Here is a 23,114-nt window from a genome sequence, read left to right as displayed (position 1 = left end):
AAACTTAACCTTGTCGGAAAAGGAGGACATGGGGTTGAGGAAGGGAAAAGCCCTAATTCTGTTGCCTAAAACTTACCTCCTCCTCTGCTAGATAAAGTTTTCCTGCCACGCAGAGCTTTTAATCGCCTGTGCAAGACCCCACATGGTGACCACTAGCAAAGTTTTCGGATCCCAGGTCATTAAATTTTTCTATAAAGGACCAGACAGGAAACGTTTTCAGCTTTGTGGACGTTGTTTCTGCGGCAAGTGAACATCTCTGCCGCATGACACGAAAGCAGTCATCAACAGGGCATAAACCAATGCTCATGGGCTGTGTTCCAATAAAATATCACCTTCGGACACCAACATCTAAATTTCATACAATTTTCAAGTGTCATGCAATAGTCTTCCTTTGATTTTTCCCCTTATCCATTTGAAAGAGAGAGAGAGAGAACAAAACAAAACAAAACAAAACAAAAACCCTTTCTTAGCTTGGGACCATACCAAAACAGGCAGCATGAGGGATTTGGCCCACAGGCTGGAGTTTGCTGACCCCTCACCAAGTTCTACAAGCTCTCCGATGGAGAGATCGGTGGGCTTTGAGCCAGGGAGGGCTGTGCTCTGGTCCAGGTATACGATTCAATGGGCATTTATCCAATGGAAGTTCTATACTTAGCTAATGCTGTTCAGGAATGGAGAGGGTCAGACCCCATAGGTTCTTTTTTGCTCTTTTTATTTATAAACCGATCCTCATTATTCATGGATTCCATATTTGCAAATTCACCTACTTGCTAAAATTTACTTGCAAACCCGAAATCAAACATGTGCTGCACTTATAGTCATTCTCAGCCAGGTGCAGGGGGCAACACATGGGAGTCGCGGCTTGAGCAAGGCCCCAGCTAAGGTCCACAAAGATGACAGCCTGCCTTCTAATTTCAGTGCTCGTACCATAAACAGGTGTCCTCTTCAGGGTCTTTTTAGCACAATGTATTTTGCCTTTTTGTGCTTTTTGCTGGTGACTCTGCTGTTTAAAATGGTCCCAAAGCATAGCACTGAAATGCTGGTTAGTGTTCCTAAGAATAAGAAAACTACGATGCGCCTTATGGAGAAAATGTGTGTGTTGGGTAAGTTTCATTCAGCTGTGAGTTACAGTTCTGTTGACCATGAGTTCAGTGTTAATGGATCCACAATATACAGCCAATAAAGTGCCTTGAAACAGAAACACACATAAACCAAGGTTATATGTTAATTGGTTAATGAGAATGTTGTGACCAGAGATTCACAAGAACCTAACCCTGTATTTTCCCCAGGAGCTGGTTCAGCATTTGCTAATTCAGTGTTCATGGCAACTTTATACAACAGAACTAGACAAAAAAAAAAAAAGAACAGACTGTCTGTATTTTTACTGACATTAAAAAGAAATTGTTCTGATATCCCATATGTCCTTTCTCCTTATAAATTGTCTTTAGGGTTTACAGAGGAAGGTTGAAAATTACTTTAAATGAAGTTTTGGGATTATTTCATGATTTTAGGTTTCCATGATTCCCCAGTTTCTGGTTCTCCAGATAAATGGGCTGTGGCCTGGTATATGGCAGAGAAACCTATTTTCAATAAATTCTTCACGTGCAGATGATTTGAAAGCTCACACACTGTGCTCCCACTAGTAAAACACTCCTGGACTAAAATCCCAGCAGGATTCTGTTGGAAACCTGGCAGGTGAACACTTTGCCGTGTTGTAAATATTCAACACAGTTTTGTAGACTATCTGAATGATATTAAATATCAGTCATCTTTAATAACCTCGACCTAAGCATTCATGGTCAAGTCAACCAGGGTTTTATAGGAGACCTGGCCCCTTTATTACCGGTGTGATTTTCATTTGCAAACGTTGCATAAAAGGCACTGGCTTTGTCCTCTGGAAGCACAATATGTGAGGTGGTCCAACAGGGGACGTGATTTGGAAAAGGAAGAGGATGTTGGGAGTTGATACAACTGAGAAGTGAGCTGCAGGCACAGCCAAAAAAAAAAAAAAAAGGTTCAAATGCATTTAGAAGAATAGTAACAAGTAAGCTGATGTGTGTTATGGACACATAAACACATCGTTTTTTGTTAATGACTAACTTCTCCTGACCAAACAGTCTTTCTGTGATTGCTGACACCATTGCTGGCATTGACTGAGTTCATCATGAGCTTGGCTTCTTCCCCAAGCATTTCTAAATATTAGATGACATTATGGTGCTTACTAGATGCCAGACACTATTCTAATAATCAACTTTAAATACGGTAACCCATTTAATACCCAAATAATCATATGAGGTAGGCCCCATTATTACCACCCTCATTTAAGATGATAAAACTGAGAGAGAGGTCATGTGACTTGCCCCTAATAACTGGCAGAGCCAGGATTTAAACCTGGGAAGTCTTGTTCCGAGTCCTTTTTCCCCTGACCACTGCAGCTACACTGACTCTCCAGAAAGCACTGGATAATTGTGGAAGAAACCCACCTCCAATACAAAAGGAATTTTTACAGGAGTTGCTTCTGTTAGCAGCAATATGCAACTCATAACTCAACTTTCTCTTTCCATTTCTCTGTCTTCCTTCCTCTCTCCTTTTCCTTCCTCCCTCCCTCTCTCTCTTTCAGTTCTCATTTTTATATGTGAAAGTCCTCATTTTTGAGTAATTTAAGGACCATCATAATGAAGACTGAGCAGTTCCAGCACCTCAAACAATTCCTCCATGGCCCTGTGTAGTCAGCGTTTGCCCCCACCAGCCAGAGATCAAGGGATTTCAGTCAGGGGTCCCTGACTCCCAGGGGATCCTTGTTCGGAATTCAAGAATGGAACTTGGATAAGTGTAAATTTAAAAAATGTTTAAACTAAAAAAATTTTTTTCGCTCACGTCTACTTAAAAATCAGCATTCCCTCAGTTATGAATATAAGTAACCAACTACAGATATATTAGCAGAACGGGTCACTCAGTCTCAATAGAAATCACAGCTATTCTTCCATCACATTACCGTGATTGCCTATATCCCCGAATATTGTCCACACTCCTGACTAGTTTGAAATTACCATACACCAGACCTTGCTCTTTACTGCATTAACAAATAAGCACTTTTGTTATTATATCACACTTTTTTACATCACAAAACTTTTCTCTGTAAAAGGACTCAACTACCTGAAGGGTATTTTGGCAGACTGGCAGACGGAATCACTTGTAACTTATTCGACCAGCATCCCAACCAACATGTGCCCAGAGTGCAAGATACAGAAATGCATATGATTCAGTCAATGCCCCGGCTGGTGGAAGAATTATGCATCTCCCTTTCTTAGGCTGAGCTGTGCTCCTTCACAGACAAATGGCCCTGCTGCCTTCTCTCCAGGAGGATTGTCAAGCAGCACCACCCACCTCTTCTATGAGCTCTGCATGGATTGCAGAGACTCTCTCCCAGCACCCTGTAACCTGCCACAGGGCTCCCAGAGACCATACGCACCTCAGAAAGACGAACCAGCCATCTGTGAGCTCCACATTGACTCCAAGAAGGAGACGCCAAGACACAACATCTAACTACAAAGATCAGGTAGGAGCTGAGCGGTCACCTCCAATTGTTTGCCACGGCTTTGTGATCCGGATTGTATCTTTTTTTTTTTTTTAAGATTTTATTTATTTATTTGACAGAGATAGAGACAGACAGCGAGAGAGGGAACACAAGCAGGGGGAGTGGAAGAGGAAGAAGCAGGCTCATAGCGGAGGAGCCTGATGTGGGGCTCGATCTCAGAACTCCGGGATCACGCCCTGAGCCGAAGGCAGACAGTTAACCGCTGTGCCACCCAGGCGCCCCCATCCGGACTGTATCATTAACACCCATGACTTGTACTTTGGTCTGTCACCCCCGAATCAATGATTTCCTTCTTGATCTATTAATGTAATAAACAAATTGACAGAAAAAGAACAATGGTAATATGCAATTTTCCTAAGATACATAAATGGCTAATAAATCGAAGAAAAAATCCTCGACTTCATTGATAATCAAGAATAAATATTAAACAAACGAGATAACAATATTTCTCTTATCAAAATGTCAGAAGTAGAACTATTTTTATAAGACAAATGAATTGATAAAAGACATATGTTGACTACCTTAAATCCTAACCTGGAAATTCATATTTGGAATAAAAACCAGCTCTTTTGAACATCAAAAGATGAATGTGAAATTTGCTCAGGTGGACTGGATTCATTTCTGAAGCTGATTATAAGAGGCAAGGCTAAAAGAATGAACATGAGATTCAACACCACAAACCAAATAAAAGCAATATAAAAACATCAGAGATGCTGTCGATAGTAACGTCACCATTTGGTAATTAGAACTTGGCCACTGTGGCCAGACTGGGACTTTGAACAATGGGAAGGTGGCAGACGTGCTAGTGCTTTCCAAGATTCCCTTGTCTTACTGTTTTCCGCAGTGTTACCATCTCTCTTCAGCAGTTAATTTCTCATTTATAGTATTTCCATAATGCTCTCTTAACAATTACCCCATGTATCAGTGTCGCGGCCGCCTCACGCTTCCTTGAGCACATCGTTTTCATTGCAAAAGCGTATAGGTCAGCGAGGACGTCTAGTACATGTGAATTAACTCTGCTGTCCTTAGAATGTGGGTGGAGTTATATTTAACAGGAAACAGAACCTAGAGAATTCGCAGCAAAGGTGAACTTGCTGCTCACCACGTTGAGCCCCACTCCCCTGAGGGGAAGCAGGACCTTTCCGCCCCAAACCCGGTGTGGCAGTCCTGTAGTAACTCTGTGCCCACAGCACCCCCCACTGGCCGCTGGGGGAAGTTCACCCCGCTGGCATAATTTAAAACTTAAATACTGACTCTGCTGGTCTTCCCCCTAAATTTCATGTCTAATCAATTTGGAATTCAAGAGCCATGGCCTCCTTTTGCCCCCACCTTTCATGAGGACTTCAGCTGAAACAGCAGTACTTTACAAGAGAAGTAACAATAGTATCGTTTTGGAGGTTGGTGAATGAGTTAAATGTCTCATCCCATTAAATCCACCCAATGCTACTGGTACTTGGTACAAAGTAGAGACACAATGACATTTATCTTATAAATGAACCACAACAAGATAGGTATTATTATTGCCCTTATTTTTCAGAAGGCTTGGAGGCATTAAGTAACTCACCAAAGGCTTTAATGAAATTTAAGTGTGTAGCAAAGAGTGGAACCCCAACTAACCCCAGAGTTCAAGCTTAGTGTCTACACTGTATGGCTCCTCTTTTTTTTTTTTTTTTTTTGTAAGATTTTATTTATTTATTTGAGAGAGAGAGAGAGAGAGAGCATAAGCTGGGGGACGGGAGAGAGGGACAAGCAGAGTTCCTGCCGAGCAGGGAGCCCGATGCAATGTGGAGCTCGATGGAGAGCTTGATCCCAGAACTCCAGGATCACCAGCTGAACCGAAAGCAGACACTTAACTGACTGAGACACCCAGGCGCCCCTGTATTGTTCCTCTTATTCTTGAAGGCTAAAATAAGCTTCCAGCATTATAAGAAAAGGAAAAAAACCCCAAAAGCCGCATGACAATTAGCTTCAAAGCCGACCATAACAGGTTAGGCCTTTTTATGCCTGACAGTTGCGGAAGTTCCGCAGAAAGCACAGGCTGTTTCCTGAGCAGCTCGTACAAAGGCAACTCCAAGGACATGCTAACCAAAATGGGGCATAAGCACATGATATCAATACCAATCAGAAGTTAAACAACAGCATGGGCCAAGTTTGGAGCCTCTGGAACATACTGGGATGTAACAACACTCTTCTTCCAATAATGTGTGGTATTTGTGCAATGCGCTAGAGATCAGGTATGGATTAGGCTCTGATGGGCTTATAACAGAGACTTTCATTATTGTGGATCTAAAATAGACTTTTAAAAACCTGTGTGTGTGTGTGTGTGTGTGTGTGTGTTTGTGTGTGGTGTTTTGGGTAGAGGTTACTGGAGATTACATTCATCTGAGAGAGTCGCCACAGGAGTTTCCAGAAGTGGATGGAATTTATATCCTAGGCTTGGACGAGAGAATTTTCCCCCTCACGTTAGCAGCAGCCCATTGGTAATAATGCCGACCTGGAGCCCAGTGTCAGGAAGGGCTGTGAGACTGGTTCTGAGTTCTACAAAGAAAGCACAAAGCTTTGCTGATTAATAACGTTTGCCCTGGCAAAGGACATGAGGGTGATCCGTTTACTGCACATTTAGCCATGACTAGAACATTTATGGAACTGCCATATCTGTTCCTCACCACAGAGGTACCTCAGAGCTGCCAACCAGGACTGAGAGGAAAGATCACAGTGCAGACCTGGGACTTTTAAATTAGAAAATAATTTGAGCTGTAAAAACACAAGGGTCTATGGAATTTATCCTTAGTTGTGAGAAGATAAGCTCATAGATACTCTTGGGAGTCAAGATGACAGAAAGGTCACTTGGGTGAGAAACAGGAGGGGAAAAAATGCAAGCAATATGGCTGAGAACTTGTATTCCATACTGGCCCAGGAGAGTTTGGCAGATTTGCTATTTCTTCAGGAATTACTATTTCTTGGGTTTCTTATTTCTTTTCTTATCTCTTGAAAGTCTTTAGCAAAGTCTGCTTGGAAAATGTCAGCCTGTCTCATGTGTGCTGAGGGAAAATAAAGAAAGTTTTGGTTAAGGTTTGTCAGAATATAAATGGGGGGGAACTGCCCCCTGCTGGTAGGTTTGGAAAATCCCTAGTATGTCCAAGATGCCCAAAAGTGTTCCAGGAAGCACTCCCTGCTCATGATTTTCCATGGGAGAAGTAGTGGTAAAAGAATTCTGGGAAACATATATTATTTAATATGTTATACATATGTTATACATATGGTTTTCTTTTCTTGGCAATTCACCATATTTGTTAGTATGTTAAGTGCCTAAGAAGTCCCACGGTAAAGAAATTCTAACTCCTTTTAATTCAGGATTTCCAAAACTTATTTGAATACAGATGTGATTATTTTTAAAATTAACCTACCATGTTGGGAGACATGAATCTTAGGGGCAAGGAAAGGATATAAGGTCATGTTTTCTTCCAATATGGAGATTTCCTTTCCAGAGCTTTTCCCTGATAAAACCTAGAAATCTCACATTTTTATGTATAGCATTTTCGTGCATCTCCTTCAAGATTGGCATTAATAAAAGCTGGGTAAATGGTAAAGGATAATTTCCAGTTGGAGAGAACATATTTACGTATTTTAAGTCACAATCTTTTGCCAAAGAAAAGCTAATAGAGTGTCAATACACTCAAGTTTTTCAGGTAAAACTATCCAGTAGAAATTCTAGAAATGATAGCAGTTTATAGACAGCTCTCCTGATACTACAGCTCTTTATAGTGACTAGATGGGAAAACACACTGTGGGCTCTGAAGCCATATTTCTGGTGTTTGACAACCAGCGTACCTCTCACCCGCTGTGTAACCTTGGGCATGTTACATAACCTCCCTGTTCTCAACGTCTTTCTTCATCTCTGAACTGGAAATAACAGTCTGTCCTAGTTCTGTTGAAGAGTAAATGAGTTAAGACATGTAAAGTCTTAAAAGAATGCCTGGCAGTCGGCTAGTAATTTGTGTTTCTGAATCTGCACTACTGAAGTCTGAAGTATGAAGCATCATTTAAAAGGAAAATAATTTTTTCCCTTTAAAAATATTGTTCTTTCATTTTGGGCCATGAGACCATTAAGAAATTTGGGCTATCACTAAAAGTATCAGGCTGATATTTTAGCTATTAACTTTTTTAATTTGGAAATACTTGGAAATTTTTCCTCTTAATGTTTTTTACAGTTGTGGTAAAACGTACATATGAGAAAACTTCCCCTTCTAACCATTTTTAAGTGTACAGTTCTGTGGTATTAAGTACGTTTATCTTGCTGGGCCATCATCACCACCACCTAACTCCAGAACATTTTCATCATGACAAAATGACACTCTGTATCCACTAAGCAGTGACTCCTCATTTCGCCTTCCCTCCAGCCGCTGGCAACCATCATTCCGCCTTCTGTCTCTATGAATTTGACTACTCTAGCAACCTCATATAAATGGAATCATACAATATTTGTCGTGTTGTGTCTGGTTTACTTCACTTAGCAGAAGTCTTCAAGGGTCTTCCATATTGTACCATGTGTCAGAATTTCATTCCTTATTATTCCTGAATAATAGTCCACTGAATGTATATACCACATTTTGTTTATCAAGTCACCTGTCAATGGATGTCTGGCTTGTTTCTACCAGTGGTTATTGTGAATAATGCTATCAACACTGGTGTACAAATGCCTCTTCAGGAAGTCTCTGTTTACAATGCTTTTAGGTATACACTCCGGGGTAGAATTGCTGGTTCATACGGTAATTCTAGTTTAACATTTTGAAGAATCACTGTACCGTTTTCCACAGGGGCTGCACCATTTTACATTCCCACCAACAGTGCACAGGATTCCAATTTCCGACCAGTCTCACCAACACTTATTAGAAATACACACACACACACACACTGGCCACCCTAATGGACGTGAAGTGTTATCTTATTGTGGGATTTGATTTGCATTTTCCTAATCATCAGTGATGTTGAGTATTTAACATTTTTAAATGGCTTTAAAGCAGACTTCCATAGGAAGGGCACATATTTTAATCCCTAGCATTCATTTGACATTTAGATTTTCCTATATTCATATACATCTTTTTTTTTTTTAAAGATTTTATTTATTTATTTGACAGAGAGAGAGACAGCCAGCGAGAGAGGGAACACAAGCAGGGGGGTGGGAGAGGAAGAAGCAGGCTTCCATGGGAAGAGCCTGATGTGAGGCTCGATCCCAGAACTCCAGGATCACGCCCTGAGCAGAAGGCAGACGCTTAACGACTGAGCCACCCAGGCCCTCCTCATATACATCTTTGATGATTTTAAAGTAATTTCTTGCTTGGAAGGGAAAAAAAGTTTTCTATTTATTTTAATTTATTAAGTATTATATTTTTCCTAAAATGTAATTTAACCAGACTGTCTTATACAAAGTCTAGAAGCTACACATTTTCCAGGGGCCTAGAAAGATTATTCTAGATCTGAAAAACAAGCAAACAAACTTACTGCCTTCTAAATATGAAAACTACCCAATATAAAGTAAAAAACATTTACATTAATATCCACAAAAATCAACATATTGTCAAACTTTGTTAGTTGATAAATTGTAGTTTATATTAAGTTACCTTATGTTTTAAAATAATTTCAAGTTACGTTTTTACTTGGCATGAATCATCAAGGGTACAGGATGAGTCTTGAAGAGTTACAGCCAATAATAAACTAAATGAGTTTCTTGAAGGAAACAATTTCAAAATCAGAATAAAAAAGTCTTTAAAAAAGGAACAGAGCAAAAAATTTTCTTTAATGTGGGGTATGTGTGTGTTTTAGTATGCCTGCTATCACGTAGGGTGAGTATCTAAATGTAAAAATTACTAGGGCTGACAAATATCTTTAAATGTCCCTCACTGTAATAACTCAAATTAAAACAAATTAAACACACTAAAAACCTCTGCCCTTTAGGGCACCTGAGTGGCTCAGTCGGTTAAGCATCTGCCCTCAGATCATGATCTCAGGGTCCTGAGATGGAGCCCAATCAGGCTCCCTGCTCAGGGGGCTCCCTCTGCCTCCCACCCCCCCCCACTTGCGTTCTCTTTCTCAAACAAATAAAATCTTAAATAATAATAATAAATAAATAAATAAATAAATAAATAAAAACCTCTGCCCTTCAAAAGACAACATTGAGAAAAAGAGAAAAGAAGCTAGACACTGGGAGAAAGTATTTGCAAAGCATACATTTGAGAAAGGGCTTGCATCCAGAATATATAAAGAATTCTCAAAATTCAATAAGAAAACAAAACATCCAATTTTTTAAGAAATGCACAAAAGATTGAATCAGACAGTTCACTGAGAAGATACACAGATGGCAAGTTGGAACATGAAAAGATATTTAGCATCAGTTGTCTTTAGGGAAATGCAAGTTAAAACCACATGGAGTCACTAGTACGTACCTATTAGAATGGATGAAACGGAAAAAGACTGGTCATACCAAGTACTGACAAGAATGAGAAGGAACTGGAACTCTCTCTCAGTGCAGGTGGGGGTGTAAAATTGTACAACCACTTTAGAAAACCGTTTGGCAATTTCCCAAAAAGTTAGACATACACTTACCATACGATCCAGCCATTCCACTCCTCTCTATATCCACATAAAGGTTTACACATGAATATTCGTAGTAGCATTATTTGTAATAGTGAAAAACTAGAAACAATTGAAATGTCCACCAATGGTGAATAAATACACAAATGGAGATAATTCATATAATGGAATTCAACTCAACAATAAAAAGGAATGGACCATCTATAATACTACAGCACGGACAAATCTCAAAATAATTATGCTGAGTGAAAGATGCCCGACTAAATGATTTGTAGTGTAGGATTTCATTTATATAAAACTGTAGGAAACGCAAACTAATATACAGTGATAGAAACAAGATCAGTGGCTGCCTGGGGCAAGAGAGGGGCTAGGTAGGAGGGGGGATGACAAAGGTGCATGAGGAGACTTTTGGGAACAATGGATGTTTTCATTAACTTGATTATGGTGATGGCTTCATGAGTATAAGCATGTGTCAAAACTTATCAAACTGTCCACTTTATGTTTTTGGCTTCTCAGCTCTAAGCTGCTGCTTTATTTTATTGCCAAAACAGTGCTGAACATGCAATAGAAAATAAGACACTTATGGTTCTCAGAGGATCCTCTTTCTTAATTATATTTGAAAATATGTTGTCAGTTCCATCATTCTTCCTTCCGTCTCTTTGCCTTTTTGTTTGTTTTCTTTTTTGTTTGTTTGTTTCAAATTTTTATTTAAATTCTAGTTAGTTAGCATATAGCATATTATTGGTTTCAGGAGAAGAATTTAGTGATTCGTCACTTTCATACAACACCCGGTGCTCATCACAAGTGTCCTCTTTAATCCCCATCACCCAGCTAGCCCATCCCCCCCCCCCAGCAACCCTCAGTTTGTTCTCTATAGTTAAGAGCCTCCTATGGTTTGCTTCCCTCTTTTTTTTTTCCCTTCTCCATGTTCATCTGTTTTGTTTCTTAAATTCCATATATGAGTGAAATCATACGGTATTTGTCTTTCTCTGACTTATTCTGCTTCGCATAATACACTCTAGCTCCATCCATGTCATTGCAAATGGCGGGATTTCATTCTTTTTGATGGCTGAGTAATATTCCATTATATATTATATTTTTTGTTTTCTTGAGACATCAGTGACACACAGCTCTGTATAAGTTTAAGGTGTACAGCACAGTGACTTGCCATAAACTTATTGTAAAAATATTACCAAAATAAATTTAGTTAACATCCCTCTCCTCATGTAGTTACATTTTTCCCTCAAATTTTGCACTTTATTTTTATTTATTTTTTAAAGTAAACTCTACACTCAACCTGGGGCTCAAACTCATGATCCCGAGATCAAGAGTTTCATGAGCTACTGACTGAGCCACGAAGCACCCCCGAAATTTTCCACTTTGAATATGTGCAGTTTAGTGCTGGTCAGTTATACCTTCAGGAAGCTACTAAGAAAAGCCCTTAGTTGTAACAATTAAACAATGTACAAGTATATAAAGAATCTCCTCTCATCTGGCACCATCCATGAGATCATTTCCTCGAGGCCACTAACATGAATAGTCTGGGGGGCACATCCTTCCATACATTCTCTCTACTTACATAAATGTATGACCACGTTGTAGGGTTTAAACATTTTGTAAAATGGGGGAACCCATTCCATTTTTAGGGAATTTTATTAGGGTTTTAGAAAAACCTCTTGTTATGCATAAACATTTCTAGGTGTTCTCATATTGAGGCTAATTTTGAACAGCCAACATGCTTTAGATGCTTTTCCAGCAAAGGGGATATAAAACCACAACTAGAAGCATCTGGCTTTGCAGGAAATTACTAGATGGAGGAGCCCGTCTTCATTGAGGGAGAGATAAGACCAAATTCTTTCTATAGCAAGAGCCTGTTTTCCACAAGATGTAATTTAATCTAGAAAAGGAAAACGATTTTGTGTTCTAAACTGTAATTAAATTCGCACTCCAGGTTACACATTGCACAGAGATATGAGATGTAAACACGTTCGATTGTAAACAGACCTTTCAGGATTGTTTTGATTGCAAACTAGAATATTGTACTGACTCCAGGGTTTTACTACAGGTCAGGATGATTGCAAACTAGAATATTGTACCAACTCCAGGGTTTTACTACCGGTCAGGATGACTGAAAAAAAACCCCTTCAATTCAAAAAATTTTAAAATATATGCTGACTGTGAAAAGTGCAAAAAGATACACAAGTATATAGGACAAAATTTTCTTCTCTCTGCTCTGCCCCTCATTTCATCTGTTAGACAATCACTGTCAACAACCTGCAGGTATCTTTCCAGACTATATGGTGCCTGTGGGCATGCATGTGCGTGTGTGTGTGTGTGCGCACGTGTGCGCGTGCCTGCTTTTCTTTTTGGTTTGCTTTTTCTTTCAAGTTTAAAAAAATTCTGATAAAATAGATAGGACATAAATCTGCCATTTTCACCATTTTCAGGGCCATTTTCATCATTTTTTTAAAAAAAGATTTTATTTATTCATTTGACAGAGATAGAGACAGCCAGCGAGAGAGGGAACACAAGCAGGGGGAGTGGGAGAGGAAGAAGCAGGCTCCCAGCGGAGGAGCCTGATGTGGGGCTCGATCCCATAACGCCAGGATCACGCCCTGAGCCGAAGGCAGATGCTTAACCACTGTGCCACCCAGGCGCCCCATTTTCAACATTTTTAAGTGTACAATTCATTGGCATTAATTACAGTCACGATGTTGTGCAACCATCACCACCATCTATCTCCAAAACTTTTTCAGCACCTCAAACAGTAGCCATTAATCACTTACCCCCCATTCCTCCCTCGTCCCAGCTCCTGGTAATTTCTACTTGCTCTACGAATTTGCCTATTCCAGACAATTCACTTAAGTTGAATCATACAATGTTTGTCCTTATGTGTCACTTAGCATAATGTTTTCAAGGTTCATCCATGTTGTAGCATGTATCAGAACTTCATTCCTCTTTATGGCTAAAGAATATTCCATTGAAGACCAGATTTTGCTTATCCACCCATCTGCCGATGGACACTTAGGGTTGTGTTCATTTGCTTTCAACAAACATGATCCTAACAGACACAATTTCGGCCTGATTTCCCCTTTTACTTGACACATTTCATGGGCCACATTGTTCTACTGGATGGAAATGCCATCACTTATTTACTACTCTTCTATTAATAGATACATAAACCGCCCCCGTATTTTTGCTATTAAAACAACACTAGAGCGATCTCACTTGTACATACAGCATTTTGTATTCGTACCAGTTTTCCTGGAAGATAAAGTTCTATTATCTGGTTCACAGAAATGTGCATTTAACATTTTGATAAATACTGCCAAGTTAGCTTCCAAAAATATTGCCCCGACTGACAGTCTCATCAACAGTAACTATGAGAGCCTTTTTGTCCATGTCTTTCCCACAAGCGGTATTTAGAATTTTTTTCATCCTTGCCAGTCTGACAGGTACACTTGGTTATTTAAACAAGGTACACTATAATCGGCGCTGATATTCAGCAGCAATGCATATATGCAGCTGCGCTCGATATTAAAATACTAAAATTTTCTCCATAGTGGTGGGCAAATGATCACTGCCCTGAGCCCCACCCTTCAACCCCACCCACTTCCATACAATCCAGCACATGAAGGGTAAATACCCTCCCCAGCACTACGGGTCTATACCTGGTCAAGGTGGTCCTTATTTGTGTTGATCAGTTAGCATTTAGAATCTCGCTCCTGCCCCTACGAGACTAATTTTTTTTTGAGGCCCACTGATTATCTCCTTGCTCTAATTCTGAATTTCTAGCCCTGTAAAGCAATCATCCGCCTCAATGACGAGACCTGTGCTCCTGAGATCAGGGACCCTGTCTCTCTCATTCATTCTGTCACTCCCAGAATGGTTTCCAAGTACATCATCCACAGCAGTTGCCAGTCCAGGATCCCAGAATATTATCATGAAAACACCAGCCTGGCCCCTGAAGAACTTACAGGCCAGTAAGGCAGGTAGGAAAAATAACTGAAGAACGAAATAAAGAAAAGAATTCTCAGTAAGAATGAGTGTCATAAAGGAGACAGGCTCTGACGATGAGTGAATGAATGGTTAAGGGCTGCCCTCTTTGCTGATCTGTGCATCCTCTCTGTTACCTACTTTATGTATTTTTTATTTTTTTATTTATTCATTTGAGAGAGAGAATGAGAACATGAGCAGAGGGGAGGGGCAGAGGGATAGAGAGAAGCAGATTCCCCGATGAGTAGGGAGCCTGATGTGGGACTTGATCCCAGGACCCTGGGATCACGACCCAAGCTGAAGGCAGATGCTTAACTGACTGGGCCACCCAGGCGCCCCTCTCTTCTACCTACTTTAAATAGGCAAGCTCATCACCTGTCAGACTGGCAAGGACGAAAAGAATTTTGAATGCTCCTTATTGCGAGGATATGGACAAAAATGCTGTCATAGTTACTAGTTGACAAGAATGTCTGTAGGGGTGATATTTTTGGGAGACAATGTCAGTGGGTGGGGGTTCTCTTTAGCAGACAGGTCTGAGACAGAAAAGAACATGCAAAGGGGTCAGGAGCAGGGAGGGAGGGCATGAAGGCTATGCCAGATAGTGGGCGCAAAGGCTCACGGGTAGTGGGTCACACAGATAGTGTGTGCAAAAGAGATGGTGTGATTTTTTTTTTAAAGATTTTATTTATTTGACAGAGAGAGAGACAGCCAGCGAGAGAGGGAACACAGGCAGGGGGAGTGGGAGAGGAAGAAGCAGGCTCCCAGTGGATGAGCCTGATGCGGGGCTCGATCCCAGGACCCTCGGATCATGCCCTGAGCTGAAGGCAGACGCCCAATGACTGAGCCACCCAGGCGCCCCAGAGATGGTGTGATTTAGACGGACAGGAAGAAGGTATGAGTGAGTCCAGAATGCTAAGAGGGAGAGGGTGGAGATAAGCAGCCACGGCCAGATCATGCCATGACTTACAGATTGCAGCCAAGAGTCTGAGATGACCTGATTTATAATTTAAGATCCTACATCACTTAAGTTTATATTCTCTGAGTCTTCTCAAAGTACCCAAATGACTACGAGTTTGAGAGATGCTCTCAGATGTACTTTCATCCTTAACCTCGCAGGTCCCTGTGATAGCGGCGTGGACAGTGCCTACAAGCCCAGGGTTAGACGTGGTCTCCCCCCCACGTCCCCTCCATCTTTAAGGCTCCGCAAAATCAAACAACAGAAATTTCCATCCCTGAAGGACACTCTACTTTGCTCAATGATAAAATCAGCTACTAACTACTGAGCACTTGTTTGTGCTCACCATTCTTCCAAGTGCTTTCTATCTATTCACTCGTTTCATCTACTCATCCTCATCTACTCAAAAAAATGAGGCAAAGGAAGATTAATCATTTTGACCATAGTCATAGACGTGGTCAGTGGCAGAGCAAGAATCTTGAGTCCGTTTCCTTGACTGCTAGATGACAGCCTTCCCCAGAAGGCATGTGGACATTGCAATCCAACTGTTTATTTCCACCCAAGGAAGCATTTTGAGAGACCGTGTAAATGCTGTCCTTAACTGGGTACATTCTCGCTGTGCACAGCTCATACTACTGCACGTGATACATCAGTGTCCTTCAAATCACCTTTGTGTGTCAAATACAGACTTCTGAGATCAGCGAATGAAGAAACGTCCTGAGATAGCATATGGTGGGGCTGCCTATCTGGCTGGCAGTCTGGTTTCCATGGCGCTGCTCTGAGGAGATATTTCATTTCCCCTCTTATTGTATTATAAAAAGCAGTTGGAAATGGGGCAAAAAACCCCACAGTATTAACACCAAAGGTACGAAGCACACCTCACTACAACAAAGCTAAGGCTGAAAATCATCGCCTGCGTGAAAATAATCAACCACTAGCTTGCTCAACTGCCCACTGGATTTCGCTGGTCAAGTGTTACCACTGAGAGTGTGAAGTGTCAGAAATATATTGTAGGAAATATGTCAATGGCACAGCATAGTTAGTACAGTGCTTATTTTAGCTTTTGTTTGTTTTGCTGTCTGAGAAGCGAATCCCTTTATAAAAGCTAAGTCTATTATTCAACTTTGGGGCATTTAGCTTTCATTTGAGAATAGGGAGCTAACTGCGGGTAACTAATTTTCTTCCTCATCGCTGGAACACAAATATTTTGATGTAGATTGGATCATGTACCCTCTCCTATCCTCGCCTATCCGTGTTTGACAAGTTAATGTACACTCACACACGGACATGTAGAAACCCACTTTCCTGTTCTAACCATCACAGTTCAGCATTTGCAGAGATGTCCACTTACCTTTACTAGTAAGTATTCTCTTGACCTCTGTTCGTTTTCACTGTAATAATCTTCGGATTTGGTTTGCCATGGACAGATGTCATCTTTTTCTTTCACACATTCTTTCTTCTGGATTTCTCATCAAAGCCTGTAACACAGAAAAGAGAGGCTCCTTAATTTCTGTATGCACACAGGAAAGAACTAGAGATCTCAGACCGGCGACACTTCCAATTTAGTTCTAATTTTCCCTTGGCTGGCTACAGTTTAATCACAGTTTTAGAAATTTACCTAATGACATTTAAAAGACAGCCATCTCAAAATATAAATGAGATCGAGGTTACTCTCAACAGCTAGAGATCTGGTACTGATATGGCTTCTTACATAATGCATTTCACTGAATAGATGGTGTCCCTCTCTCTGGCGGGGAGATTCTGCAGGGCTAAAACTTATCTCCAGGCGGTTGTAAAATCGGGGCTGTGAAAGTGGGAGAAATCAATAACACCTCACCTCAGAATCCATGTTCCAGAATTACCGGAACCAGGATAGCACTCCCCAATATCATTTTTAACAGCTGTCAGTTGTGGAAAGAAGGAAATGCACGTCATGAATACTGATGAAATTTAGTGTGTGTGTTGTGCCATAAGACGCTCATTTATATGTATTTGTCATTTTCCCTATAAGAGAAAGGGAAACAGCTATTCCTCAGACACTCTCCTGAAGTCAAGAAGTGCGCTTCTCCTTGTCAACTATGGGCCGAACTGTTTCACACACACCAGTGTGTAAAAACTGGACAGGAGGGCAGAAGCAGCAGGTGTGGCATTCACTGTTTTGCCATGTGGGTAAATAAAATTCAACTGTCGGACCATCCCCACGGCACCTCCCCATTCCACCTGCCCCTCAGCTCTGCCTGGACAAGGACACAGGTGTGAAGTGGAAGATGGCAGCAGGAAGCAGAAAGACCTCGGTACGGTTTGCTCATCGGCACCTTTGCCCATGTCTCCTTACTCATGCCATATGACACATTCATCTTTTCTAACAGGAACCAGATGTTCAAGGAGCTCCACCACAATGACGGCGTGGTTTAGGGTGGGAGTTTCCTGCAGGCGATATTTTTGGTATCCTTTGAGGACAAAAATAGATCTATTTTGGGAAACAAGATAGTTCACTTATCTTTGAATCTTAAAGCTAATAAGATGCTAATTTTATGTAAGGTATTTTACATTAAATATTAAAATGCTAACAAAATTAAATTTAAATAGTTGGGATCGCATGTTGATGGAGTGTAGCCGTGGGGCTAGGGTAATGGTTTGGGTAGCACCAAATCAGAATGAAGACCCCTCACATCCAGTCACCTCCTTAGTCCCCATGGCTTCAAGGTAAAATACTGGGTTTAGAATATACTAGAGGTATGGTCTAGTCCCAGGCTCCACTCTATAGGTAAGATAAATGAGGCTCAGAGAGAGAGAAGGTGACTTGTAGAAAGATATAGAGGGAGAACTGGCAGGTCAATGACTCAGTACATTTTCTGCTTTATTGAAACATCTCTCTGAAACTTTCATGTGTCCATCAGGTAACACAAGTTCCTTGAGGGGTTAAGCCTTATAAATAATGATAGAACAAGCAGCATCTAGCATCATATATAAGGAAACTACTTACTTACTTCTTTAGTGTTAACAAAACTACACAGTTGATGGCAGCTCAGATCACAAGGGCAGAAAAGAGAGGGGCTCCTGAGGGGTTTAGTCAGTTAGGTGGCTGACTCATGATTTTGGCTCAGGTCATGATCTCAGGATCATGAGATTAAGCCCTGCATTAGGCTTCACGCTAAGGGAGGAGTCTGCTTGAAGATTCTCTCCTTCTGCCCCTCCCCCTACTCACGCTTGCTCTCTCTAAAATAAATAAATAAATCTTAAAAAAAAAAAAAAACAAAACAAGGACAGAAAAGAGAGAAACAGGTATTTCCCAATTGCCTAGAAGGGCAAATAATTATTGAGTGCCCACCATAAGCCATACAGGGTGGGGGGCATATCACTTACATTGCGGCTGATGCTTCCAGGAGCTCTGAAAATCGTATAGGTATTATTATATTATGAAGACGAGGAAACCGAGTTGGGGAAATATGATACCTTGTCTGAGGTCACACACAGCTAGTGAGTTCTTTGTCGTTTCTTTTTCTTTTCTTAATTTTAATTCCTGTATACTTAATATACAGTGTCATACTAGCTTCAGGTGTACGATATCACGATCCAGCACTTCCAGACATCCCCGGTACTCATCACAAGAGCACGCCTTCATCCCCATCTCCTACTTCCCCCATCCCCCCACCCACCTCCCGTCTGGTAACCAGCAGTTTGTTCTCTATCATTAAGAGTCTGGTTCTTGATTGGGCTCTTTTTTTGCCTTTGTTCATTCGTTTTGTTTCTTAAATTCCACATATGAGTGAAATTGTATGGTATTTGTCTTTCTCTGACTTATTTCACCTAGTATAATACTCTCTGGCTCCATCTGTGTCCTTGCAAATAGCAAAATTTCATTCTTTTTTATGGCAGAATAATATTCCATTACACAAATACACACACACACACACATTTATACCACATCTTCTTTATCCATTCATCTATTGATGGACTTTTGGAGTGCAAACTCCTACAGCCACTGCAGAAAACAGTATAGAGGTTCTTCAAAAAGTGAAAAATAGAACTACTCTACAATCCAGGAATCACACTACTGGGTGTTTACCCAAAAATACAAAAACACGAATTCAAAGGGATAAATGCACCCCTACATTTATAGCAGCATATATGCCCTTGTGTTTATAGCAGCATTATCTACAATAGCTAGTAAGTTCTTTGATTCCATGGCCTGATGCACACTGACTTCTTGCCAGTGATGAGCAGCAACTATAAACCCAGGAAATATGCATCTATTTGAAAACTCCAGAGCCCAGGAATAGAAACAGAATGGATAGTATTTACAAGGAGACTAAAGAAAAGAAGGGACGAGAAGTAAGCTAAAAGCATTATGGGAATATTTTCAACAATAACTGGTAACATTTATGAAGGATATGTCTTTAAGATCTTTGTATATACCAAATATGCAAATGCAATTAGAGCATATCATGTAACTTCCCCATAAAATGCAGTGAAGGATACTTGTGATATTAAGTACCTGACGGTAAGCAAAGAAGTTCAAGGTCTCAGCAAGTTAGGGCGGATGAGATAATGATCACCTCCGTACCAGTGTACTTAGGCTGTCATAACAAATGCCATATACTGGGCGGCTCGAACAGCCTTCACAGTTCTGGAGGCTAGAAGCCCAAGATCAAGATGGCCGGAAGGGTGGTTTCTTCTAAGCCTCTCTCCTTCTCTTGCAGGTGGCTGCCCTCTTGCTGCCTCTTCACATGTCTTTTCTCTGTCTGTGTACATCCCTGGTGTCTCTTATTGGGTCCAAATGTCCTCTTCGTATAAGGACACCAGTTAGATTGAATGAGGGCCACCCTGACAGCCTAAAAGCCACATTTTATTTTTTTTAATTCATATATAATTAACATACAGTATTACGAGTTTCATGTGCATAAAGTATGATTCGACAATTCTATACATGACTCAGTGCTCATCACAATAAGTATACTCTTAATCCCCTTCCCCTCTGTGACCCATTCCCCACCCAACTGCCCTCTGGAAATCATCTGTTTGTTCTCTATAATTTAGTGTTAGTATTTTTTTGTTTGTTTGTCTCTTTTCTTTCTTTCCTCATTTGTTTTGTTTCTTAAATTCCACAGATGAGTGAAATTATATGGTACTTGTCTCTCACTAATTGACTTATTTCACTTAGAATTATAACCTCTAGATCCATTCATATTGTTGAAAAAGGCAAGATTTCATTCTTTTTTATGGCTGAGTAATATTCTATTGCATATATATACCACATCTTCTTTATCCATTCATCTATTGATGGGCACTTGAGTTGCTTCCATATCTTGGCTATTATAAATAATGTTGCAATAAACAAGGGTGCATGTATCTTTTTAAATTCATGTTTTTGTTTAATTTAGATACATACTCAGTAGTGGAATTACTGGATCATATGATAATTCGATTTTTAATTTTTTTGTGGGACATCCATACTGTTTTCCACAGTGGCTGCACCAGTTTGCATTCCCACCAACAGTGCACAAGGGTTCATTATTCTGCACATCCTCGCCAACACTTGTTATTTCTCAAGTTGTTGATGTTAGCCATTCTGACAAGTGTAAGTTGATATCACATTGTGGTTTTGCTTTGCATTTTCCTGATGATTAGTGAATTTGAGTATCTTCTCATGTGTTTGTTGGCCATCTGTATGTTATCTTTGGAAAAATGTTTATGCATAGTCCTCTGCCTATTTTAAAATGGGATTATTTCATTTTTGGGTGTTGAGTTGTATAAATTCTTTATATAGTTTGGATATTAACTCCTTATTGGATACATCATTTGCAAACATCTTCTCCCATTCGGTAGGTTGTCTTTTTGCTTTGTTACTGGTTTCCTTCACTGTGCAAAAGCTTTTTATTTTGGGGGTGGTCCCAATAGTTTAATTTGCTTTTGTTTCCCTTGCCAAAGGAGACATCTAGAAAAACGTTTCTATGGCTGCTGTCAAAGAGATTACTGCCTATGTTTTCTTCTAAGAATCTTATGGTTTCAGGTCTCACATTTAGCTTTTAGTCCATTTTATTGTTGTGTCTGGTGTAAGAAAGTGGTCCAGTTTCATTCTTTTGCATGTAGCTGTCCAATTTCCCCAACACCATTTGTTGGAGAGATGGTCTTTTTCCTATTGGAAAGATTCTTGCCTCCTTTGTCACAGATTAATTGACCATATAATCATGGGTTTATTTCTGGGCTCTCTATCCTGTTCCATTGATCTATGTAGCTACTTTTGTGCCAGTAACATACTATCTTGATTACTACAGCGTTGTAGTGTATCTTGACATACGGGATTGCGATACCTCCCGTTTTGTTGTTCTTCAAGATTGCTCTAAAAGCCTCATTTTAACTTACTCACCTCTTCAAAGGCTTTATTTCCAAATATAGTGACATTCTGAAATATTAGGGGGTCAGAGCTTCAACATATGAATCGTAAAACACAATTAAGGCCAGACCACCCACTACATAACTACTTCCGGTGCCACAGCAATGCAAACCCAAGTACTAGAAGGTGACAACGCTGCTACACGCCATCAACTTTCAGTGCCACTCGGAAGATTTAAAACCCTCCAATATTTGAATTCAGGAATCTAAGGGTCTACTACAGGCTTTACATTTAAAAAAAATAAAGGAGGGAAGGGTCATGATGCAACAAACTTTGGTCACGACGGTCTAAACCAGGGGTTAGAAAACTACCGCCTGTGAATTAACTCCAGCCTGCTGCCTGTTTCTGCAAGTAAGTGTTTTTGGCACACAGCCACATCTAGTCATTTAAAGACTGTCTATGGTTGCTCTGGAGCTATGATTCCAAGGTTGAATGGCTGCACCAGAGACACAAGACCAAAAGTATTTACTATCTGGCCCTTCACAGAGACAGCTCGCCAACTCCTGCTTTAAACTATGTTGGTTGGGTCTCTTTATTGTAGGACTTTTCGGGGTCTGGAAAATATATATTTCAAACTTCAAGGGGAGGACATACGGTAAAATTGCATCTTGCGTGGGAAGTGATTTCTAGAGTCAGCTCAAAGTGAGAACTGTGTTTGGTCACAATAAACACTGGGGATCCCTTAAGGAAAGTGCCACACCATAGAGTCCACCATCGCACACCATCATCCATATGGCCAGTTTTCCTCCAAAGTTGCAACAGATAAACTTGTGTGTGAGTACCACGTGAAAGAGTTGGCTTTCTTTTATGGGTCACTTGTATACAAAGATGCCTACCTTTAAATACCAGAATCATTCTCAGCATGGTGTGAGACTTGAAAGAACGAATAGCTCCCAAGGAATGGGGAGTCAGGATACCGACGCACACTTCTGTATTGAATTTGCCAATATGTACTTGATCTGACTTTGCTGAAGGTTGTTGGGTTTTTTTTCTTTCTTTCTTTCTTTTTTTGTGCATTGTTTCTCAGTTTAATCTCTCCCACCTCGTGTCCCCCGAGCCCCCAAATCCAGAAGCTTGTATTAGGACCTGTGTTCCATGGAAGGCATTTAGGAAAATGCAGAAATACTCAAACCATGGGTATCACGGATCAAACAATTGGACAGAAGCCATGTATGATGCTTTCTTAACACTCATTATGAGAAGTGTCAGACAAAGCCACAATAAGATACCACTTCATATCCATTAGGTGGGCTATTTTAAAAAATGAAAAATAACAAGTATTGGTGAAAACGTAGAAAAGTTGGAACCCTTGTGCATTGCAGATGGGAATGTAAAATGGTGCAGCCATCGTGGGAAGTTCTGGTTAGGAAGTTCCTTAAAAAATTTAACGTAGAATTACCATAAGATCCAGGAATTCTACTTCTGGGTATATATCCCAAGGAACTGAAAGCAGGGACTTGGACAGACAGTTGTACACCTGTTCATAGCTGCATTCTATGTTATAGTGTTCACAGTAGCCCAAAGACAGAACTAACCCAAAGTGTCCACTGACACAGAAGCAGATAAACAGAATGTGG

The 23,114-nt window shown here is 40.4% G+C and overlaps 1 protein-coding gene across 2 annotated transcripts in view; it reads right to left on the bottom strand.

Moving 5' to 3' along the window:
• FRMD4B (FERM domain containing 4B) overlaps window positions 1-23,114 on the bottom strand; it is a 320,241-nt gene that overhangs the window by 206,685 nt on the left and 90,442 nt on the right. For both annotated transcript variants that reach the window (XM_040628575.1, XM_040628574.1), the window contains exon 2: window positions 16,492-16,618. The gene's annotated coding sequence lies outside the window, so the exon portion shown is untranslated. The remainder of the gene's footprint in view (window positions 1-16,491; window positions 16,619-23,114) is intronic.

Source organism: Ursus maritimus, unplaced genomic scaffold (assembly GCF_017311325.1).
Source record: "Ursus maritimus isolate PB19 unplaced genomic scaffold, ASM1731132v1 scaffold_14, whole genome shotgun sequence".
Taxonomy (NCBI): domain Eukaryota; kingdom Metazoa; phylum Chordata; class Mammalia; order Carnivora; family Ursidae; genus Ursus; species Ursus maritimus.
The sequence above is the reverse complement of the archived record's forward strand: the minus strand, read 5'-3'. Positions and strand labels throughout refer to the sequence as shown.